Source organism: Nannospalax galili, unplaced genomic scaffold, assembly GCF_000622305.1.
Source record: "Nannospalax galili isolate Female #2095 unplaced genomic scaffold, S.galili_v1.0 scaffold1688, whole genome shotgun sequence".
Classification (NCBI taxonomy): Eukaryota; Metazoa; Chordata; class Mammalia; order Rodentia; family Spalacidae; genus Nannospalax; species Nannospalax galili.
In genome coordinates this window covers 1,484,400-1,491,262 of record NW_008358621.1, presented here as the reverse complement: position 1 = coordinate 1,491,262, position 6,863 = coordinate 1,484,400, and the positions used below count along the sequence as shown (strand labels likewise).

The 6,863-nt window shown below is 47.7% G+C and overlaps 1 long non-coding RNA gene across 1 annotated transcript; it reads right to left on the bottom strand.

Annotated features, from left to right (window-relative positions):
- Positions 1-5,599: 5,599 nt before the first annotated feature.
- On the bottom strand, positions 5,600-6,722 carry LOC108490138. The gene is made up of 2 exons (XR_001872134.2): positions 6,223-6,722; positions 5,600-5,823 (listed from the first exon to the last, which is right to left on the bottom strand). It is a non-coding gene; the product is annotated as an uncharacterized LOC108490138 (long non-coding RNA).
- Between the last annotated feature and the right edge of the window lie 141 nt (positions 6,723-6,863).

Below are 6,863 nucleotides of genomic sequence, written 5' to 3'. Positions count from 1 at the left end.
AGCAGGGTCTCCCTATAGCCCCAGCTGTCCTGGAACTCACTATGTAGACCAGGCTGGCTTTGAACTCACAGAGATCCACCTGCCTCTGCCTCCCAAGTGTTGGGACTACAGGCGTGTACTACCACGCCCGGCTCATCTCTTCACTATTTTATATTTTTAATTTTTATGTGTATGCATGTTTTGCCTGCATGTAAGTGCATTATGTGTGTACAATACCCTCAGAGGCCAGAAGTAGGCGTCAAATCTCTGGGAACTGTAGTTACAGTTCTTGGCTGCCGTGTGGGTGCTGGGAATCAAACCTGGGTCCCCTGGAAGAACAGCCGATGCTCTTAACCACTGAGCCAGTCTCCATTCCCCATTTCTCTTTTTTAATCTCAAGATTATTATAAATATTCTGGGATCTTTTCATTTCCATGTAAATATTAGAATCAGTTTGTCAATTTCCACAGAAAATTTTGCTGTACTTTTGATTGCATTGAATGTATAGGTCATTTTCTCAAGAATGAACTTTTTTTCTTTTGAGACAAACTCTCATGTAGCTCAGGATGGCCTAGAACTCACTATGTAGCCAAGGATAGCCTTCAACTTCTGATTCTTCTGCCTGTGCCTCCCAAGGGCTAACATTACAGATGTGTGCAACCATGTCCAGTTTATTCCGTACTGGGGATGGAACCAGGGCTTGGTGCCTGCTGGGCAAGCACTCTACCAACTGACCTATACCCAAACCTCTATTTCATATATATTTCAATTTTTTGTTAGTTTTTTTGTTTGTTTGTTTTGAGGCAGAGTCTCCCTGTAGCCCCAGCTGAGCTGGAACTCCCTATGTAGACCAGGCTGGCCTTGATGTCACAGAGATCCGCCTACCTCTGCCTCCCAAGTGCTTCAGTTAAAGGTATGCACCGCCACACACCTGGCCCTTCATATATATATAGGTAGATAGATATATATAATTTTAATTTTTTTTGTTTCCAAGTTTTTATTTTGTTTGTTTTGTTACATCTTAAGGAGACAGGGTCTTGCGCTCTTGCCCAGGGTGGCCTTGAACTCATGGATTTAAGTGATCCTCTAGCCTCAGCTTCCTGTAATGGAGACTACAGGTGCTCTGACTATTCCCAGCCTTTCACCAGATTGCTGAGTCCTGTCACCTCCTCAGCTGGCTGACACTGCAATGTCTAATCGAAAGGAGGGATGGGAGGAGCTGGGGCTGACCACAGTTTGCATCCTGGATGACTGGAGTTTTTCCAGCTCACCATTTGGCAGGCTCTATTCACACTGTACTGTATCTCAGGAGCTGTGCTAATGGTTACTGGGTGACTCACAATCCCAGCCCCAAGGAGCCTATAGAACATTAGGGACAAATGGCAAGGGAAAAAGTGAGAGATAAAGTGAACAAAGTACATGGTTTCCATGGGAACGCTCTGCAGGAGGAGGCCCCAAGCCCAGCTTCTGAGGGTGTGTTGGAGAACACTACCTGGAGGGGCAGGGGTTGCTTATTCTGAACCCAAGGAGAGTCAGCCCAACCCTGGTGACTGGCTGGCTGGCCAGCTTAACACACTAACCTGAATTTTCCCCAAATGTGCATATAAAAACTCCAACAGCTGACTCTCATGTGACAGGCCTTTCTACAGGGCTGATCAAGACCCCCCAGATGGACAAGATGCTTCCAATCCAGCAGAAGGCAGCTGGGAGTTGTCCCAGGTACCTGTCAGAAAAGCCAAACAGAAACTCGGGGATGACTGTCTAGCTTCAGAGTAAAGCATCCACTTGGCACTGCAGCCCCAGGCTCTATTAAACAGAAGTGGTCTGCGGTGGTCTGTCCACCTTCCAGTCTCGCTACATGTTCTGTCAAGATGCTAAGGGGTGGAAAATGTTGATCTAAGCAGTCTAGCAGAGGCTGCTTCCTCTACAAACCAGTTTTCTGTCTTCAAAAGAAATCAGCAGCTTTTTGCTTGCACTCAATTCTACTTAAGGATCTAATAACTAGAAATTTCTGAGACTCAATAGAAGCCTCTTTTACGCATAGGCTTTTTCTTTTTCCTTCAAATCCCAGTTGCCCTTGAGCTTGCTGTGTAGCCTAGGATGATCTTACTCCTGATCATCCTGCCTCTATCTCTCACATGCTGGGATAGGGCTCGGCTACCATTCTAACTTCCTTATGGTGCTGGAGATTGAACCTAGGGTTTCATGCATGGTAGGCAGGCACTGTACCAGCTAAGCCATATTCCCAGCCCCTCATTTGTATAAGCTTACCCAGAATGCTTAGAGTGGTGATGCTTCTTTTTAAATTCTTCCTACTCTTCAGCATCCCTTTCTCCTTCTGGTAACAGTCCACTTTCCTCCAATTACCAGCTCCTCATCTTCACCATTCTAGAGCAAGTGGCTCAGGACTGAGACAGCCGAAGCCATCCATGACCAAAGATGAGACTGTGTCCAGAGAACACTCAGGGTGAGGAGAGATCCTGCTGCCCAGCTCAAAGAGCCCCACCATTTAGTGGTTAAGAAGATGGGTCTGAGGCTGTATATGGTGGTAATGGTGGTGCACGCCTTTAATCCTAGCCCTGGAGAGACAAGAGGCAGGCGAATGGCTGTGAGATCAAGGCCAGCCTGATCTATACAGGGAGTTTTAGGCCAGCTGGGGTTACAGGGACACTTTGTCTCCAAAAAAAAAAAAAAAAAAATCATAATAATAAAGGGGGAGGGTTTGCCAAGAACACAGTAGAGGAGTGGAGGAGAATCCTAGACACAGGACTAAGACCCGGAGAGTCGTGAGATGCCATGGAGGTTCACCAAGGGAAGACCTGCAAGAGAAGGAAGCCAGCGGTGCTAACTGCTCCTGGGCGATCAGTGGGGGTGAAGTGAGAGAGAGAAAAAATGATTTCTCACATGTTAATGATGGGTGACGTTGGAGGTGTTTCAATGGGTGAGGGAAGAGAACGGGGTTATAAAGTGGAGGGAGAAAACATAGACAACTCTCCAGTTTAGAAATCCCAGGGTCTGGTGATTGTTTAGCTCCTTCACCTTGATTCATCTGGGCCTGCTCCTGAGGTGGGAATGGTTTCCATGTGAAAGTGAACGGTCTCCACAGGCCTGTATGTTTAAGCAATTGTTCTCCAATTGGTGGTGCTGTTTGGGAAAGTTGGGTCTGGCTAGTAGAGGGTCACTGGGGACAGGCCTCTGAGGATTAAAGCCTGGCCCTGCTTCCAGTCCTGTTTCCTCTGTTCTAGTTGCCATACCTTCCCTGCCGTGAAAGAATCATACGCTGAACCATGAAAAGAAAATTCTCTCTTAAGTTGTTTCTGTCAGATATTTGGTCATGGTGACAATAAAAGAAATTAATACATAGTTCTTCAGTTATTAAAGTAGTTAGATTATTTATTTACTTATTTTTGCAGTGCTAGAGATTAAACCCAGGATTTCACAGGTGCTCATAGGGTCACAAGGAGGATTAAAAGAGAAACTGTAGACAGTGCACTTTGAAAGAGGCTTTCTTCCAGTCTTCTTTCACACTCTTATCTTTTGGCTTCCAGAAGGGACTCTCTTCTTCGCTCATTTTCTTCTTGACCTCCTTCCTCTACATTCACCCACAAGTGAGCACATCCCAAAGTCTTATGCTTTTAAATACCTTTAAATGCTATTTATGAGCTGCAGATTTCCATACCCAAGTACGTATTTACTGGACCTCTCCAGTGAAATCTCCAAAAGGTATCTCATATACAACTTGCCCCAGAGTCTTCTCGTCCTACTCCCCACTCGCATTCCCCCTATAGTCATGCCCAATTCAATCAATGGCTTTCAAAGTTGATAATCTGAAAACCTTAGCATGTTGGACTCTCTCCTATGCCCTTGCCACCAGCACCCCACCATCAAACCTCTAGATGGGGTCCTTCCTGCCTTCTCCAGTGCTTCCAGTCCTTCACTTCTGCTGCAGGACCTTGGAGAGGTTCCTTACCTTTTGGGGGACCTGTTATAAGGCCTGGTAAAGGACTTAACAGTGTCTATCACAAAGAAAGCATCATATCAGTGCTTTTTTGGATTTGATTTTTTTCTTAGTGAGCATGGTGAACGTGTGTGTGTGTGTGTGTGTGTGTGTGTGTGTGTGTGCATGCTCCTGGGTGTGCTTACTTCTGAGTATTCATATGGAGGACAAGAGGTCTGTGTTGGGTTCTTCTTTGATCTCTCTCTCCCCCCCTCTAGTTAGTTAGTTAGTTAATTAGTTAGTTAGTTAGTTAGTTAAATTTGAGAGGCAGGTGGATCTCTGTGAGTTCGGGCCAGCCTGGTCTACATAGTGAGCTCCAGGTCAGCCAGTTTTTAACATAGTGAGACCCTGTCTCACAAACAAAAACCAAACTAAATCAAATATTTTCTGTGTCTGTGTGTTGTATGCAGGTATGCATGTGTGTAGAGGACAGAGGACAACCCCTGGTGATATTCCATGTTATTCCTCAGACATTGTCCACATTTTAGCTTGGATCTTTACCACATAAGCCAAATTGATTGGCCAGCAAGCCCCAGGGTGGGGTAGGGCTTCAGAGATGGATAGAACCAAGAGCCTCCTGTATGCTGGGAAAGTGCTCTCCACTGAGTGAAGTCCCTGACTGGATCTTGAGTGCCGGCAGGGCCTGCCTATTTTAATCCCCCTCAGTGCTGAGATTACAAGTACATGCCACTGTGCCAGGCTTTCATGTGGGTTCTAGGGAGCAAACTCAGGTCCTCAGCACTTTACCAACTGAGCCTTCTCCCTAGACATTGCTTTTTATTTTTCTTTTTTGAGACAGGGTCTATGTAGCACCAGCTGGCCTGGAATTCAGTATGCAGACCAGGTTGGCCTCCAATTCACAGAGATCTGCCTACCTCTGCCTAGAGTGCTGAGATTAAAGCAATGTGCCATCACACCTGGCTGACAATGCTTTTTATTAGTAAAAATACCTGCAACATACCAATAGCTTTCTAAGGCTCTAGTTACCCTATAGTCCAGAACTCAGTAGGCACAGAAGAACACATAGTCTTTCTGGAACCTAGGACCAGTTTGTTGCTGTTCCTAAAACTCAATCCAGGCTGGCCACATTGATCTCGCTGTTTGTAGACACACTGCGGTCTGCGGGGGTGAGGGGTGTCTCTGACCTTGCTGTTCTGCATGATAAATGCTCCTTCCTAAGGCCCTCCTGGACAATCCGGCAAACCACCTCCACACAGTGCTGGCCTGCCCACTTGCACCCTCAGTCTTGTGTACCTTGTATCTTACCTTCTTTACCAGAGAAGTGATTGTCTCCTGACAGCATTCAAGATCAGTAAAGGGACTTTACTCAGTGGAGAGCACTTATTCACCCAGCATGCAAGAGGCTTTGGTTTCGTTCCAGCTTGGAAGCCCCAGCCCCAAGCTAGTATGGGTTGTTTTGCTAATGACTGTGACACCACAGTGATTGGCCAATAGCTGCACAATAATATTTACCGAGTAACGACTTCCTAAGCGCCACTCCCTTCTCTGAACTCCTGTAATACTGGTCTAAGCCATTCTTGAGGGACTTACCAGAATGATCTGTCAGTGGCTCTCCCTGCAATCTTTCACTTGACTATGAACTCAAAGGCCTGGGACACAGTCTGCCACATATGCATTTTATTAGTCCCCTCTCCTGTGACCTGATTTGATTATAAACAGAAGGTGAGCAAGCCAGGTAGGGTAGGTTTTATCAGCAGGACTTGCACTTTAGGTCTTCTGTGTTCTAGAGAAAGCTCAACAAATACATACTGAATGAAGGAAATTTCTAGGGCTGGGGCTGTAGTTCAGTGGTAGAGCACTTGAAGCCCTAGGTTCAATTTTCAGTCCTGGAAAAAAAGAGGAATTTCTGAGTCACTATGTGGAATGAGAAAGCACTCCATTAATCAAATGGACTGATTCTCTTTAGCTAATGTGATAAAGTATACCTAGGTCCAGCATGGTGGCACAGCCTTTAATCCCAGCACTCAGGATGATCTTTGTGAACAGGAGGCCAGCCTGGTCTACACAGTGAGTTCCAGGCCAGCCTGGCTTACATATGAGACCCTGTCTCAAGAAATCTATGTACACACACCATATATAATATATATCACATTATATATACATATATAACAGGGTATATATACATATATGAGTATATGACTATCTATCTATCTATCTATCTATCTATCTATCTATCTATCTATCTATAAAACAGCTAACATTTATTGGGCCCCGCTGTTTTTTACCTGTGTCTTCCTCACAACTACCCTGTCAGGTAGCAAGGAGATGAGGGCAGGGATCTTTATGGCTCATCCACCTGTCATGTTTTCTACCCCAAACAAGGCCTGGGCCTTAGCAGTAGGCGTTCATTAACGGGAGGCGGCCCGAAGCTCTTTAACCGCGCAGACTGGACTCAGGGGCAGTGTCGCGCTCCGGATCCCACCAGCAGCCAGTAGCAGCGCAGGGATCCCACCGCAGGTTCCGCTAGCTCTCCCTTGGCTGGGCTGGGCTGGCAGGGCCCGGCGCACCAGTTCCGGGTCCGAAGGCGGGAGCGCGTGCACCGGGCGGGGCACGGAAGGACTGTCCCCTCCCAGCCTCAGCACCTTCCGCATCCCCCGCCCCGGGGACCAGTGGACCGGGTTCACCCGGTGCCCTGCTGCCACTCCATCACGAGCTGGAAGTCGGAGGGACACACAACTCCCGGGATTCGCCCCGGGTCCGCCCCGGACGCCCAGCAGTGCCGTGCCCCGCCCCGCCCAGGCAGGCCCCGCCCCCAACCAGACCACGCCCCTTTCCCCACTCGGAGCCCCGCCCCCCGCGCCGCGCTCCATACTTGGCGATCGCCGCGGCCCCGCGCGCTCATTGGCCGGTAGCTGGCGGCGTGGGG